Here is a 15,389-nt window from a genome sequence, read left to right on the forward strand (position 1 = left end):
TCCTGGCTCTGCACTCAGGAATTACCCCTGGCCGTGCTCAGGGGACCATATGGGATGCTGGGATTTGAACCCGGGTCGGCCGTGTGCAAGGCAAACGCCCTACCTGCTGTGCTATCTCTCCAGCCCCTGTATGTTATTTTCTTAGAAAATAAAATATAGGTGGGAGTCACCATATAAAAAGTTCTCAAAATTTAATTTTTTTTTCAAAATTCAATTTTTTAATTTTTGTTTTGGGGGCTGTACCTGGCAGTGCTCAGAGCTATTCCCATTTCAGTGCTTTGATCCCTGTCACTGCATGGTCCCCTGAGCACTGTTGGGGTGACTGCTGGGCAGTGTAGCCTTGAGTGTGCCCAAAAACAAAAAATAAAGTTGAAAGCTCAAACTCCCTTCATGTACTCAGGGAACCATGTGGTGTCAAGGATTGAACCTGGGGCTCCTTTAAGCAGAGTTATCTCCTTGACTCTCAAAAATGAAAAATTTAAATTCTTTTTATTTATTAACCTTAATGTTTTGAGATGCAAAACTAAAAACATTGGGTTTTTTGGGGGATACAGGGACCGAGTTCAATGGACTGGAACACGTACTTTGCATATAAGAGCCCTGAATTTTCATTCCTGGCACTGCATGATCTCCCAAGCACTGATCCAGCAGAATCTCCCAAGCACTGCCAAGTTTGGCCCAAAACCAAGACACTCAAAACCACATAGTTTTTTTTTCCCTACAAGTAGTTTTAAATTTTATAATATGAAAGCAATTTGAAAAAGTATAAAGTGGCTAGGGATAAAACTCAGTGGTAGAACATATGTCTTGCATGTGTGAGACCCTGGGTTTGGTTCCCAACAGTTCAAAAAAAAAAAATACCAAACAAACAAAAAAACAGAAGAGCCAAACAGAATGCTTTGTAAAGAACACGAAAGATATTTTTAGTCTGTCTTTCCAATTCTTTCAAAATGATAAATATGCTATTTCTCTCAACTCTATTGCTTCCTGTTGACCTAATGTCACCTCAGCTTTTGCTATTTAAGTAGTTGTGCCTCTTGTACTATCTTCTTTGCCCTATATGCAAATGTTGTTAGGTCTTTTCTGTTCTTACCAAACAAGGAACAAAAATCAGTCCTCAAATCTCCTGTTTTCTCTCTCTCTCTCTCTCTCTCTCTCTCTCTCTCTCTCTCTCTCTCTCTCTCTCTCTCTCTCTTTTCCTTACATTTTTTAAGATAACATTTTCACTACTCTTACCTACTCTTGTTTACTCAGCTCCTTCATCCCTTATAAATCATTTTCTTCACTTTAGTCATTTTATCAGAACCATTCCTGAAAGGTTAATACTAACCTCTATTACATATGTACATATATATTTACAATTTAAGAGTTGTTTTCTAATTATAAAACAAATACATACTCATTATAGAACATTTGCAAAATTCAAATGCAAAGAAGAAATGAAAATCAGGGGAAGCAGAGTCAAGGAGGAGAAGGGTGCTCTGTGAATCACTTCAGGTCCAACATGCATAAAACACAGAAACTACAAAAAGATTCTGTAATGGGCCCTGTGGAGGAAGTATGCAAGAAAGAACAGCAGACAACTCTGAGTGAGTTACTCAAACAGTAAGGAGCTCAGAATGAGGCCCCAGAATTGAGGAGGGACAAAGTGGAGAGAGGGAGAGTTTTCAGGGGATATAACAGACTAAAATTTCACTCACTTGGAAATTCACCCAGCCTATGAATCTTGCCTCACACAAGACCTGATGAGAGTTGGACCGGGGTCTGGTAGGATCCCACACCAGCATTTGTAGTGGGGCACACAGCTGCCAGCCCCAGCCAGGAAGGTGATCTACCAGTGCTGCAGGTTTAGGTGGCAGGCAGAAAGCAACCAATGACACCATGTGAAGCAAAGGACCTTCCCCAAAGCACATCTGAGTGCGGACGTTCATTGTAGATTCAGGAAGGAGACTGATCTGAGAAGTAAGGCTGGGTCAGCAGCCCCAACTCAAGGATTGAGTCAACAGAGCCAGGCTGAGGCACTGGGTGCTATGAAAGCAGGGAAGGAGCATGGTTTTATGCTACAAAGTCTTAATTGTAGCCAGATATAGTAAACTCTTTGTGGAATTGGTGAATACGAACTTCAGATTGCTTCTCAACCCTGTATAAAACCAGATCCTCACCCCCAGCTCTTAGAGCACAATAGACATGATGCAAGTGTTGAAGTCTGGAAAGGATCTCAAACACCCAGTGGTACGTAGCCTATCATATGATAACGTTAAAGTGACTATGGTGGGGCTAGAGAGAAAGTACAGCAGGTAGGGCACTTGCTTTGCATGCGGCTGACCCAGGTTCAACCCGGGCACCCCATATAATCCCCTGAGCTTGGTAGGAGTGAACCCTGAGTGCAGAGACAGGAGTTAGTTCTGAGCACCACTGGGGTGTGGCCCCAAAAATCCAAAAGCAAAACCAAAAAATCAAAGCGACAATGTAAGGCTATTTAATAAATTGAAGGAAATGATAGAACAGATTTCCAACAAAGAAAGTATGAGCGATGGCACAAGAAAACCGCAATTGAAATCAGTAAAGTAGAGAAGAGCATGTTAGTTAACTAAAAACTCGCTGGATGGATGCATCAGCAGAGAGAAGCCAAGGAACACATTAGGGTGCTGGATGTTAAGATATAGGAAGCCGTAAATAACAAGAACATGCAGCAGGAGAAGATGGTGACGATGTGGGATGAGGCCAAGAAAAATGGAATTGGGGAAGAGGTGCGTGCTCAAGATATCCACAGAAGAGATTCTCCAGTGCACGCGGCTGCTGGACAGTGGGATCAAGAGCGTGGAGGGCGCGGTGCTGCTTGTCATCTATGAACTGCAGGTCATGCGGGACAAGATCAAAGAGAATAGTGAGAAGATCAAAGTGAACAAGACCCTGTACTACTTGGTGTCCAGTGCCATTGAGCTCCTGGACGTGGACCCCAGTGACCAAGAGGAGGACATGCTAATATTGATCATGACTCCCAGCGGAAAGGCAGTGCGTTGTGATCAAGACCTCCATGTGGTAGACATACTTACTGCCTGTGATTGGCTTGGTGGATGTGGAACAGCTGAAGCCGGGGGACTTGGCGGGTGTGAATACAGACTCCTACCTGATCCTGGAGACCACCCCCCACACACAGAGTATGACTCAAGGGTGGAGGCTGTAGTGTGGATAGAGACCCATGGAGCAGTACCGTGACACCTGGGGCCTGGCCAAGCAGATTCAGAAGCAGGCCAAGGCCACTGTACTACCAGAGAGCCACAAGGAAAAGCTTGAGAACTTGGGGGTTCAGCCTCTCAAGAGTACAGATGTATGGCCCCCGAGGTACCAGGAAGACCCCCTTGGCCCAACGCTGTGCTGAACAGACCAAGGCCACTTTCAAACCTGGCTGGTCCCCAACTATTGCAGATGTTCCTTGGGGGTGGGGCTAAGCTGCTTCAGCATGCTCTTGCCCTCACTAAGGAGAAAACCCCATTGATCATCTTCATTGTTAAGCTGGATGCTTCTTGACAGTGAGAAGGTTGGGGAGGTCCAGAGGGTGATGCTGGAGCTTCTGCACCAGCTGGACGGGTTCCATTGCAGCCACCAACAGGGTAGACATCCTGGTCTGTGATTCGCTCTGCTCAGGCCATTTGGATCATAAGATTGAGTTCCCAGTACCCGAGGAGGAGGCCAGGGCCAGAATCGTGCAGATCCACTCTTGGGAGATGAACGTTGGTCCTGATGTCAAGTACGAGCTCACTCGCTGCATGGATGACTTTAATAGGGCACAGTCAGGGCCATGTGTGTGGAGGCGGGCACAATCACACTGCCAGGGACGCCACAGAGCTCATCCATGAGGACTACATGGAAGGCATCTTGGAGGTGCAGGCCCAAAAGAAAGCCAATCTGCGGTCCTATAGCAATAGGACCCCTATGGTCTCCCTGGCTACTTCCTGCTCTCTTGCTGGTTGAATTGGAATAAAAGATTGTTTGGGGGTCATGCAAAAAATCAGAAAGAAAAAAGAATGGAAAGAAATGACAATGTCAGAGAATTATGAAATAAAAAAATTAAAGATAATTATCCTAATTTTAGAAGTTCCCAAGGGAGAGGAAGGAGAAAATGGGGAGGAATTATTTATTTTTTGTTTTGGAGCCACACCCAGCAGTGCTCAGAAGTCCTGGCTCTGCATCTAGGGATCACTTCTGACAGACTCAGGGGACTGTTGGATAACATTGGATTGTCCTTGTTCCCCCCGCAGGGAGCTTAGATTTGTTGAGTTACTCCCACAACAGTGCCCCTGAAGCACACCCAATTCCATCAAGCACTAATAATTCTATATTGATTTTCCCTTCCCTTTATGTCATTTATATGGTTTAGCAATGTCCTTATTGTATAGACACAGGAAGACAGTTGATGCTATGCTTTTGTAACATGGGAGTTAATTGACTCCAAATAATATTTATTCCTGGGCATCCATCATATTTACCTGACTTAAATCTCAGTTGCCCTTACTTCCTAACACCCTCAAAAGGAGGGTTCCAACAAAGGGACTTGATGGACCCAGCGCAGGCTGTATGCTACCCTGGCATCAGAAAGGGACAAGCTAAATGCCATAAGAAGTATAATAAATTAAGAGCATGGTTATGGAGCAAACCTGATTATGACCCAAAAAGAAGTAACTGAATAAGGACCTTGCTGGGGTTAGAAAAGACTAACCTGGCTGAGGACTATAGTCTGGAATATATAGCGAGATGTCCACAGGAAGAGCCAGCCTTTAAGCGTAATATATCTCTTACTGTGTTTATACAAAATGACTAGAAATATAAGAAGTAAATTTACTATGATTGTTTAAATGGATATTAGCTGAGGAAAGGATAAAGCAATACACCCTGGTTGGAATCCCGCCCTTGAATGGATCTCCCAGTAACCTGGAGTGCTGAACCCTCAGATGAGATTTTGTCCTTGAGTTAATCCCCTAGAACTTCCTTTCAAGGAGTGGCTCTGTTTATTGTTATGACAATGTTCAATCCCACCTTTGAGTACCCCCACTCTTCATGATTTCTATATAACTATGCTGTAAGGGGTAAGAGGGGTACAGGACTTGGAGGTCTACGAGGAGATGATGGAACTATGATGACTGAACTATGGTCAAAACTACGACTACAATTGTGCTGTAAGGGGAGAGATCGGATGACGCTGGGGAAAAGAGAGAAATCAACTGACTACCAACCAGCGTGGGGCCCAGTCCCTGTTTCTTTGTTCCCCTGTCCTTGGTCTCTTGGTCGCCCTGGGCTGGTCATGGGAACAGCTCTCGGCCACCAAATGTTCAACTCTTTTGTGCCTGTGTGAACACACAAGAGAGGAGGGGCACCACACCGGGCACAGGGCAGCGGTGCTCTATGGTGCTCTATGGTGCTCTATCTCTCTCCTGCCGGCCGCGTTCGGTAGTCTCCCGCCGTTTCCCCCCACCCTGGGGAGGTTGATGGCGATGATGAGGCAGGCGAAGGAACAAGGGCCAGGCTGGTCAGTATCAGTTGCAGTTTATTCCAATCTCTGTTCCATTCTGCTTCTCTCTTTCTCTCGCCCTCATTCTCACTTCTTTCGCCTTGTGCTCTGCTCTGCTTCGGTGTCTCCCCTGTGCTTCTGTGTCTTCTCGTGTGTCTCCTTCTCTGTCTCTTCTGTCTTCTTCCTCTGTCTCTCTGTCTTCTTCCTGTTTCCCCTGTCTTCTTCTTCTATCTCCTCCTCTGTCTCTCCTGTCTTCTTCATCTCTCCCCTCAGTGCCCCACTGTCTTGTTTATATAGCAAATTACATAGGGCAGTAGTACAAAGGTGGGTTTAACATTAACAAATCAACAAAGAAGGGTAAGGCCATTTCTTGAGATTAACAAAAATCTCATCTAAGGAGATCTCATCTAAGATCTCACCACTGTTTTAGTTTATATAACAAATTACATAGGGCAGTAGTACAAAGGTGGGTTTAACATTAACAAATCAACAAAGAAGGATAAGATCATTTCTTGAGGAGATTAACAAAAATCTCATCTAAGGAGATCTCATCTAAGGGGATCCGCTCAAGGGTGGGGGTCCAAACAAGGGTGTGTCAGGGTGTGAGCTTAAATAGTTATAGTAAATCTACTTCTAACATTTCTAGCAATGTCATTCTGTATGAGTACAGTAAGAGATATATCAGACTTAAAGTTTGATTCTTCCTGAGGACATTCACTATATATTCCAGACCATAGTCCTCAGGCCAGGTTAGTCTTCCTAACCCCAGCAGAGTCCTAGTCTCGTCGTTACCTTTGAATCATGACAGCATTGTCCATGATCATGCCCTCAACTTTAGTTGAGTATTGTGGCACTTTGGCCTGGCCCATTTTGATGCCAGGGTAGCTCACAGCTTGCCCTGGGTCTATTCCGTCCCTCGTCGGGACCCTGCTCTTGGGGTGCTGGGAACTAAGGGCAACTGAGTTGAGAAAGCAGATGCCCAGGAGTAAATATTATTGGAGTCAATCAACTCCCAAGTTAATATTAACTGTCTTACTGTGTCCATACAGAAAGGACATTGCTTTAAGGTAAACTATGCAAAAGACACTAACTTACAGTACAAGTTCAGAGTCCTTAGAAGGATCTGATCTTACAAGATAACAGAATCTGATTAGGGAAAAGGTGATTAACTGGTTGGGAAGGAGGATGCAAAGAAGAGTTTACAGATTAACAAAGGAATGGGAGTGTCTCCAGAGCACTTAAACCTAAACTCCTTGTGGCAAGGGAGGAAGGACAAACCAATGTTATCCTACATGTGCCCACACGCTTTCTCTTTGAAACTCACAGGGTACCATATGTAGTGCTGGGGATCAAACCTGGGTCTGCTGTGTGTAAAGGCAAGCACCCTATCTGTTGTACTGTCCCTCCAGCCCAGGATGAAGAATACTGGTCTAAGAAATTATAGCTGAGAACTCCCCCAATCTGAGGATTTGAGTCATGTATCTAGATCTAAGAAATTCAGAGTTCCAAACAAAATAAACCTAAGTAGAAGAATTCTAAGACACACTGTGATTAAGACAACAAAAGCCAAAGATAGAATTCTGAGAGCAGCAATATCTAGGAAGAAACTATAAAGGAACTCCTCTCAGTCTTGCAGCATAGTTATTGAAGGAAGTTCTATAGGTCAGAAGAGAATAGTTGGACATTGCAAACAGTTGATGTGATAAACATCCTAACAAGAATATTCTATCCAGCTACATTATTTTTCAGATTTTAAGGAGTGACACAGAGTTTTATGTGTGGAACTTGCATATCTTTACGTTACACTTGCTGGGGTTTACACACTGTTGTGGTACTCACACATGCCTAGTGTGCACCAGAGATCACACACTCTCTTGTGATGGGGGTCCCAAGTAGCAGAGCCTCCAGGATTGTACTTGGTGCATTAGGGAAGGCATTATGGATAGAATTTGTGACCTCACACTTTTTCCTTAGTGCAGAGCCAGGAGTAATTCCTTAGTGCAGAGCCAGGAGTAAGCCCGAGCATCACCAAGTGTGGCCCGAAAACAAAGAAGAAGAAAAAAGGAGAAATTAATTGGAAGAGTTTAGGACTCTCAATATTTAATTGTTGTAGTTAACCATTGCTAATTTTGTGATTATGGACAAGTTAATCCCTATGTGCCTCAGTTTTCTTATTTATAAAGTAAAAATAATAAATTGGTGTATAAATATTAAAATGAAAAAATAATTAAAATGCCACAGATACAAACAACTGTCAATAAATGAATCAATTTTGAAATTACATTAAGTATCTTATGCTGAAGGCCGCTCTTCACATGTTCGGACGAGCCTCATGCATGAAGGGATCGGCAGAGGAACCCAGGTGTGCGGGACCTGGGGCTGAGATCTCCAAGTCTGCTCATATTGGGACTGAGCCTTCTCCACCCAGACCCTCCCATTTTCCAGTAGCTTGGCAGCTACATCCACAAACTTCCCCCAGTGCAGTAATCCCACCAATGGCCAACATCCAGAGATTATAAGACCAAGCTCCCTAGTAGCCTTGTTCTCCCTCTTGGAGAACCTGACAAGCTACTAAGAGTCTATTGCCCCCACAGGAGACCCTTGCAAGCTCCCCATGGTGTATTCATGTCTCAAATTATATATACATACCTCTTGAAGAGCCGGACAAGCTACCGAGAGTATCCCACCTGCACGGCAGAGCCTGGCAAGCTACCCGTGGCATATTTGATATGCCAGAAACAGTAATGATAGGTCTCATTCCCACGATCCTGAAAGAGCCTCCAATCGTTGGGAAAGACAAGTAAGGAGAGGCTGCTAAAATCTCAGGGCTGAGTGTAATAGAGACATTACTGGTGCCCACTCAAGTAAATCAACGAACAACAGGATGACAGTGATACAGTGATCTTATGATCACAATGGTAGATAACTAGAAATCAACCACATAAAGAAAACTGGATGCTTTGCCTATAGAGGCTTACATTAGACTGCCCCCACTGCCAGGAGTAAACATGCTACCCAAACCCCACTGAGCATGACTTGGGAGCCAAAGGAGGGAAAATATTTGGTAAAACTTGAAATATGGGGCCTAGGGTGATAGCTTAAAGGACTGGGGTGCATTCCATACCGTGGAGGCTCTGAGTACTGGCCTGAGCATTGAATCTTCATACTTATATATCTTGGCAGACTATCTTTGGAATGGCCCCAGAGTCCCTGAATATTGCTTGGGAGAACCCCCTGAAACCTCCCCAAATATGTGGAGACTAAAACATGCTAACTACTAAGATAATGAGGAAATCAAAGTAGAAATAAAAACAAATGCCTGCAGAAACATGAAAGTGAAGTCATGAACTAGTAGAATCTGTGGGCCACAGTAAAAGTGATAGGAGAAAACTAGAACAATATAGGCCTACATTATATAATATAAAAATATTGGGGCTGGAGCGATAGCACAGCGGGTAGGGCCGTTTGCCTTGCATGCAGCCGACCCGGGTTTGATCCCCGGCATCCCATATAGTCCCCCAAGCACCGCCAGGAGTAATTCCTGAGTGCAAAGCCAGGAGTAACCCTTGAGCATCGCTGGGTGTGACCCAAAAAGCAAAAATAAATAAATAAATAAAAATATTGGGGCTGGAGGGGCTGGAGTGATAGCACAGTGGGTAGGGTGTTTGCCTTGCATGTGGCTGACCCAGGTTCGATTCCCAGCATCCCATATGGTCCCTCGAGCACTGCCAGAAGTAATTTCTGAGTGCATGAGCCAGGAGTAACCCTTGTGCATCACTGACTGTGACCCCAAAAAAAGAAAAAAATATATATATAGGCTGGAGAGAGATAGTACAATGAGTAGACGGCTTGCTTTACACACAGCCAACCCAGGTTTGATTCCCAACATCCCATATGGACTCCCAAGTATAATTAGAAGAGATTCCTGAGTTCAGAGCCAGGAGTAACCTCTGAGCACAGCTGGGTGTGGCCCCCTAAAAAAAAAAAAACAGAATAAAGAAGTCAGACAGCTCAGCAACTAAAGAGCCCATCAGAAAGCAGGAAGAAGAACTAAAAAACATTTTTAAAGACAAACAAATGACCAATAGGCATATGAAAAATATTCATCACGAAAATGCAAATCAAAACCACAGTAATATATCTCACCACATCTGTGAGAATGGCCTATGCCAAAGGATGAGAAACAAGTATTAGCAAGAATGCAAAAAAAAAAAACCCAAACATGTAACCCTTGTATGTTGTTGATGGAAATATAAATTAGTCGCCTCTATGAAAAGTAGTATGGAAGTTTCTCAAAATATAAAAGTAGATAATGGGGCTGGAGAGATAGCACAGCAGGTGGTTTGCTTGGCGCCAGCCTGGGTTTGATACCCAGCATCCCATGTGGTATCCCAAGCCTGCTAGGAGTGATTCCTGAACGCAGAGCCACAGGTAAACTCCTGAGCACCACTGTCATCCAAAAATCTAAATTGAACTTTGTACTTTTAAAAGATCTGCCATATGATACAGCACTCTTACTTGCCTATCTGGAGAATATAAAAACATAAAAAATAGGGGCTGGAGTAATAGCACAGTGGGTAGGGTGTTTGCCTTGCATGCAGCCGACTGGGGTTCGATTCCCAGCATCCCATATGGTCCCCTGAGCACTGCCAAGAGTAATTCCTGAGTGCATGAGCCAGGAGTAACCCCTGTGCAACGCCGGGTCTGACCCAAAAAAACAAAAACAAAAACAAACATAAAAAATGCCTTACTTTTTTATGTTGAACTTGTGTTCATTTCAGCACTATTTTTTTTTGGGGGGGGGTCACACCTGGCGATGGACAGGGAATACTCCTGGCTCTGCACTCAGGATTTTCTCAGGGGACCATATGGGATGCTGGGATTAGAACCCGGGTCGGCCTCGTGCAAGGCAAACGCCCTACCTGCTGTGCTATCGCTCCAGCCCCTCATTTCAGCACTATTTAGAATAGTTAAGGTATAGAAACCACCTAAGATACTAAACAATGGATGGTTAGATAAACTTGGCATATTTAAATAACAGATTACTACTCAGCTGCTTTTATTTTTAATTCAGTGAAGCAAGATTGTTTTTGTTTGTTTGTTTGTTTGTTTGTTTTGATTTTTAAAATTTTATTGAATCACCGTGAGATAGTTGCAAGCTTTCATGTTTGGGTTACAATCTCACAACGATCAAGCAAGATTGCTTTTATGGAATGAAACTACTTAGGAATGTAAGGGGGGACTGGGACGATAGTACAGTGGGTAGGGTGTTTGCTTTGTACGTGGCCGACCAGGGTTCGATTCCTCCACCCCTCTTGGAGAGCCCGGCAAGCTACCAAGAGTATCCCACCGGCACGGCAGAGCCTGGCAAGCTACCTGTGGCGTATTCGATATGCCAAAAAAAGTAACAAGTCTCACAATGGAGACGTTACTGGTGCCCGATTGAGCAAATCAATGAGCACAGGATGACAGTGATACAGTGATACAGTGATTTTGTCTTTTGTGACAGCATGGGTTGAACTGGAAGGGATTATGCTAAGGAAAATAAAAGGAAAAAGACAGTGTGAGTTATTTTACTTGTATTTGGAATATAAACAAAGCAAAGGAACAAAAAAAAACAGTCAAAACAAATCCCTGGGTTCTGACTATACTTTATGTCATCTTACTAGAGGGGTGGGAGTTAGGTGCAAAGGGGGTTCACATGAGGGGCTGGAGCAATAGTACAGTGGGTCATGCGTTTGCTTTGCATGGGGCCAACCTGGGTTTGAAATCCAGCATCCTTACATGGTCCTCCAGCACCGCCAGGAGTGATTCCTAAGTGCAGAGCCAGGAGTAATCCCTGTGCATTGCCGGGTGTGACCCAAAAAGAAAAAAAAAAAGGTGAGGTTCACATGAACAGTGATAGAAATTTATTGGTATTTTATTGATGAGCAGTAATATGTATTTGAAGAGGTATAAGCCTATACCTACATTACCTCAATAAGAAAAAAATATTTTCATTGTACTGGGGACAAAGAAAGTGTCCAAGTTTATGCTTTTGAGCACTCATATCTCTATCCCAATCTTATCTCCTTTCAGATTTATTTTCCTTATAGCAATCAGTATCTTTTAAAAACATAAATTTGTATGTCGCTCCCCTACTTAAAACCCATAATTACTTTCGTTTGCAACTGGGAAAGTCTGTTCCTTCTGATCATAAACTGTAAGTCTCTAAATGATATTTTTAAAAAATTTTATTTTCATAAGGTTGTTCACATTGATTACATTCAATATTTCAAGACCAATCCTACCACCATTACACCTTCCCGCAACCATAATTTTGAATTTTCCCACCACCACTCAAGCCTACCTGCCAGGGGCAGATGCTCGATGATTTCTTTTCTATTTTTTTCGATGATTTATTTTTTATTGCTTATTATGAATATCATGAGAGGTTGCGCGGACACAAAAATGGAATTCTAAAATTGTAAATGGTTGGGGTCCAATCGGTTTTTTTTTGTTTGTTTTTGGGTCACACCCGGCGATGCACAGGGATCACTCCTGGCTCATGCACTCAGGAATTACTCCTGGCGGTGCTCGGGGGACCATATGGGATGCTGGGATTCGAACCCGGGTCGGCCTCGTGCAAGGCAAACGCCCTACCTGCTGTGCTATTGCTCCAGGCCCCAGTCCAATCGGTTTTTTATTGAATATCCGTGAGATAGACCATTACAAAGCTGTTCATCATTGGGTTCCAGTGATCCAATACCCATTCCTTACCAGTGTACATCTCCTATCACCAATATCCCGAATTTTGCTCCCACCATCCTCCAACACCCTCTGCCCCAGTCTGCCTCTAAGGCAGGCACTTTTCTTCTTGCTCTCTCTCTCTCCGTTAGTGCATCATGGTTTGCAATACAGATGCTAATCTATAATAATCTATAAATATTTTAAGTGCAGGATTTTGTGTTACTTATCTGCTGAGAAGGCATATAACTTACTTAAAAACTTTGGAGTCTTTTGGTCCTGGAAGTGTTCAGGAGCTGTTTGTTGCTCTGTGCACAGAGTACTTAGGAGACCATATGTAGTCCCCAAAATCAAACTGGGTTGGCTGCTTGCAAGGCTTCTTCATAATCACAATGAAGATTAAGGTGACTAGTTGACTTTCATTCATTCTTTTAGTAATAATTCTACTTAGGTTCCTTCCCTTTTGTTTCCTAATGCTATAAATGCATCTATTCTCTTATTTTTCCAATCCCTCTACCCATACTTTTCCTGTTTGTTTTTGTGTTTGAGCTGTGTCTTAGCTAAGGTAAGTCTTAGCTATGCTAAGGCTTACCTTTGACTCTGTGTTCAGGAATCACTCCTGGTGGTGCTCGGTGGACCATATGCAATGTAGGGATTGAAGAGGGGCTGGCGACATGCAGGATAACCACCTCACCATCCTGTACTAGCTCTCTGAACCATTACCCACACATTTAAAGAATATTCACCTGAATTTCCACTGGTACCTCAAGTTGATGATGTATAAAACTTATTCTCCCCTGAATTTTGACCTTCCCTCAGGATTATTACCGATTTCTCCAGTTTAATAATGATCAAATTTTTCTTCAATTTTTCTCTTTCATATTGAGTCAGTGTTAAAATTCTGCTGATTTTACCTTGCCAGTATTTCTTGAATCTGCCCCTCTCCTCCATACCTATAACGGTCTCGATTCAGAATCTCATTATTCTCACCTACAACAGTTTCCCAATTGGTCTTCTTATCTTTAGTCTTGGCCTTCCAAATTAATTTTCTTCAAATTTGCCAGACACAGAAGTTCACACTTTTAGCCACTATTCTAAAATTGATTTTCACTCTCATTAAAATAATCTTCTGATGCACCTGCTTCCTCACTAGACCAAGGGTTCCTTGAGGCTAAGGTTTTGTCTTATTTGTGTTTCTTCATTGTTTAACCCAGCACTGGCCTTATAGTGATTGTTTAAAACCATTTTTGAGGGGCTGGAGTGATAATACAACTGGTAAGGCGCTTGCCTTGCACATGACCAACCCAGGTTTAATCTCTGGCATCCCATATGGGCCCCTGAGCACTGCCAGATGGGGCCCAAAAACAAAAAAGAGAATAAAAACCATTTGTGATATATAGAAATAGTAAAGGATGGTATAAGTGTACTCTACACATAAAGATCAGATACTGATATTATGATTATTTATTGTATCATTTAAAAATGGTAATATGTAAAAGATAAAGTTGAATCAGGGAGATAGCTCAAAGGACTGGTGTGCACGCTTTGTCTTTGGAAGCCCATGTCCGACTCCTGACACGTCACGATCTCTTGAACAATGCTAGCAGTGGCCACTAGCAATGCAGCCTTGAGCACTGCAGACTGTGCCCAAAAGCCAAAAGTAAAGCAAAGTGGAAAGCTCATCTTCCCTACATGTACAGGTTTTAAATGCGCAATTTGGTAAGTCTGAAAATATATGCTTATTTACGATTCACATATATTTTTTGTGAAGTATATGTTTTTATCTTTTGCATGTATTTGAACTGGGTTCTTGGTTGTCTGTTTTATTGCCTTTTTTTTTTTTTGAGGTGGGTAGCACACCTAGCAGTGCTTAGGGCTTACTCCTGTCTCTACATTCAAGGTTCACTCCTTGCAAGGCTTTGGGGCCCATTTGGGGTGCCAGGGATTGAATCTGGGTTGGCTGCATGAGAGGCAAGCACCTTATGCTCCGTACTATTGATTCAGCCCTCAACTCTGCTTTACGCCTGCCTTCCATCCTTCCTCTTTCTTTTCTTTCTCTCCCTCCTTCCTTCCCTCCCTTTCTTCCTGCCTTCCTTCCTTCTTCCCCTCTTTTTTCCTTCTTACTCCTGGCTCTGTGCTCAAGGATTACTCCTGGTGGGGTTTTGAGGGACCATATGAGGTAATGGGGTGCCGGATATTGAACCCAGACCAACCTGTCTCTGTCTGTCGTCTCTCCTCTGGTCTCTACCGGTCTCTCTTCTTCCAATCTCTCTCTCCGGAGCCCTTCTGCTTCTCTCTGGAGCCCTTCTTGCTCTCACTTCTGACTCTGACCCTTACGTCTGACGCTGACCCACTCTGACTTCTGACTCTGACTCTTAACTTCTGACTCGCTTTGTGCTCTTTCTTTCCCCTGCTTCTGGCTCTGATGACTCCCTGATTCTCTTTCGCTTTGTGCTCTGCTTCGGTGTCTTCTCCCTCTACTTTTCTTACAGTCTTAGTTTATATAGCAATCACATAGGGTGGTGACACAAAGGTGGGTTGAACATTAACAAATCAAAGAGGGGTAAAACCACTCCTATAGGAGATTAACAAAATCTCATCTAAGGAGATTATTCCAGATCTGCTTAAGAGTGAGATCCTATCCAGGGTGTATCACTGGCTTTCTTCTTTCCTCATCTAGTAACAGTAGCACTGTCATCCATTGTTCATCAGTTTGCTCCAGCAGGCACCAGTAACGTTTCCATTGTGAGACTTGTTACTGTTTTTGATATATTGAATACACCAGGGGTAGCTTCCCAGGCTCTGCCACGTGGGCATGATACTTTCGGTAGCTTGCTGGGCTCTCCGAGAGGGACGGAGGAATCCAACCCAGGTCGGTCGCGTGCAGGCAAATGCCCTACCCGCTGTGCTATTGCTCCAGTCCATGATAAATATGAGCATTGTTTATTTTTTAATATCAAATGTCAAAATTCCTCAGCTAGTAATTCACTTAAATAGTTGTAGTAAATCTCACTGTCACCATCACTGTCATCCCGTTGCTTATTGATTTGCTCGAGCAGGCACCAGTAACGTCTCTATTGTGAGACTTGTTGCTACTGTTTTTGGCATATTGAATACTCCACGGGTAGCTTGCCAGGCTCTCTGAGAGGGCCGG

General features: G+C 43.5%; 1 protein-coding gene and 1 pseudogene across 1 annotated transcript in view; both read left to right on the top strand.

The window, feature by feature from the left end:
- C6H11orf80 (chromosome 6 C11orf80 homolog) overlaps nucleotides 1–15,389 on the top strand; it is a 97,254-nt gene that overhangs the window by 12,519 nt on the left and 69,346 nt on the right. The gene's annotated exons all lie outside the window — the stretch shown is intronic.
- Nucleotides 439–3,975, top strand: LOC105943338 (26S proteasome regulatory subunit 6A-like; annotated as a pseudogene).

This window comes from Sorex araneus, chromosome 6 (assembly GCF_027595985.1).
Source record: "Sorex araneus isolate mSorAra2 chromosome 6, mSorAra2.pri, whole genome shotgun sequence".
In the NCBI taxonomy this organism is placed as follows: Eukaryota; Metazoa; Chordata; class Mammalia; order Eulipotyphla; family Soricidae; genus Sorex; species Sorex araneus.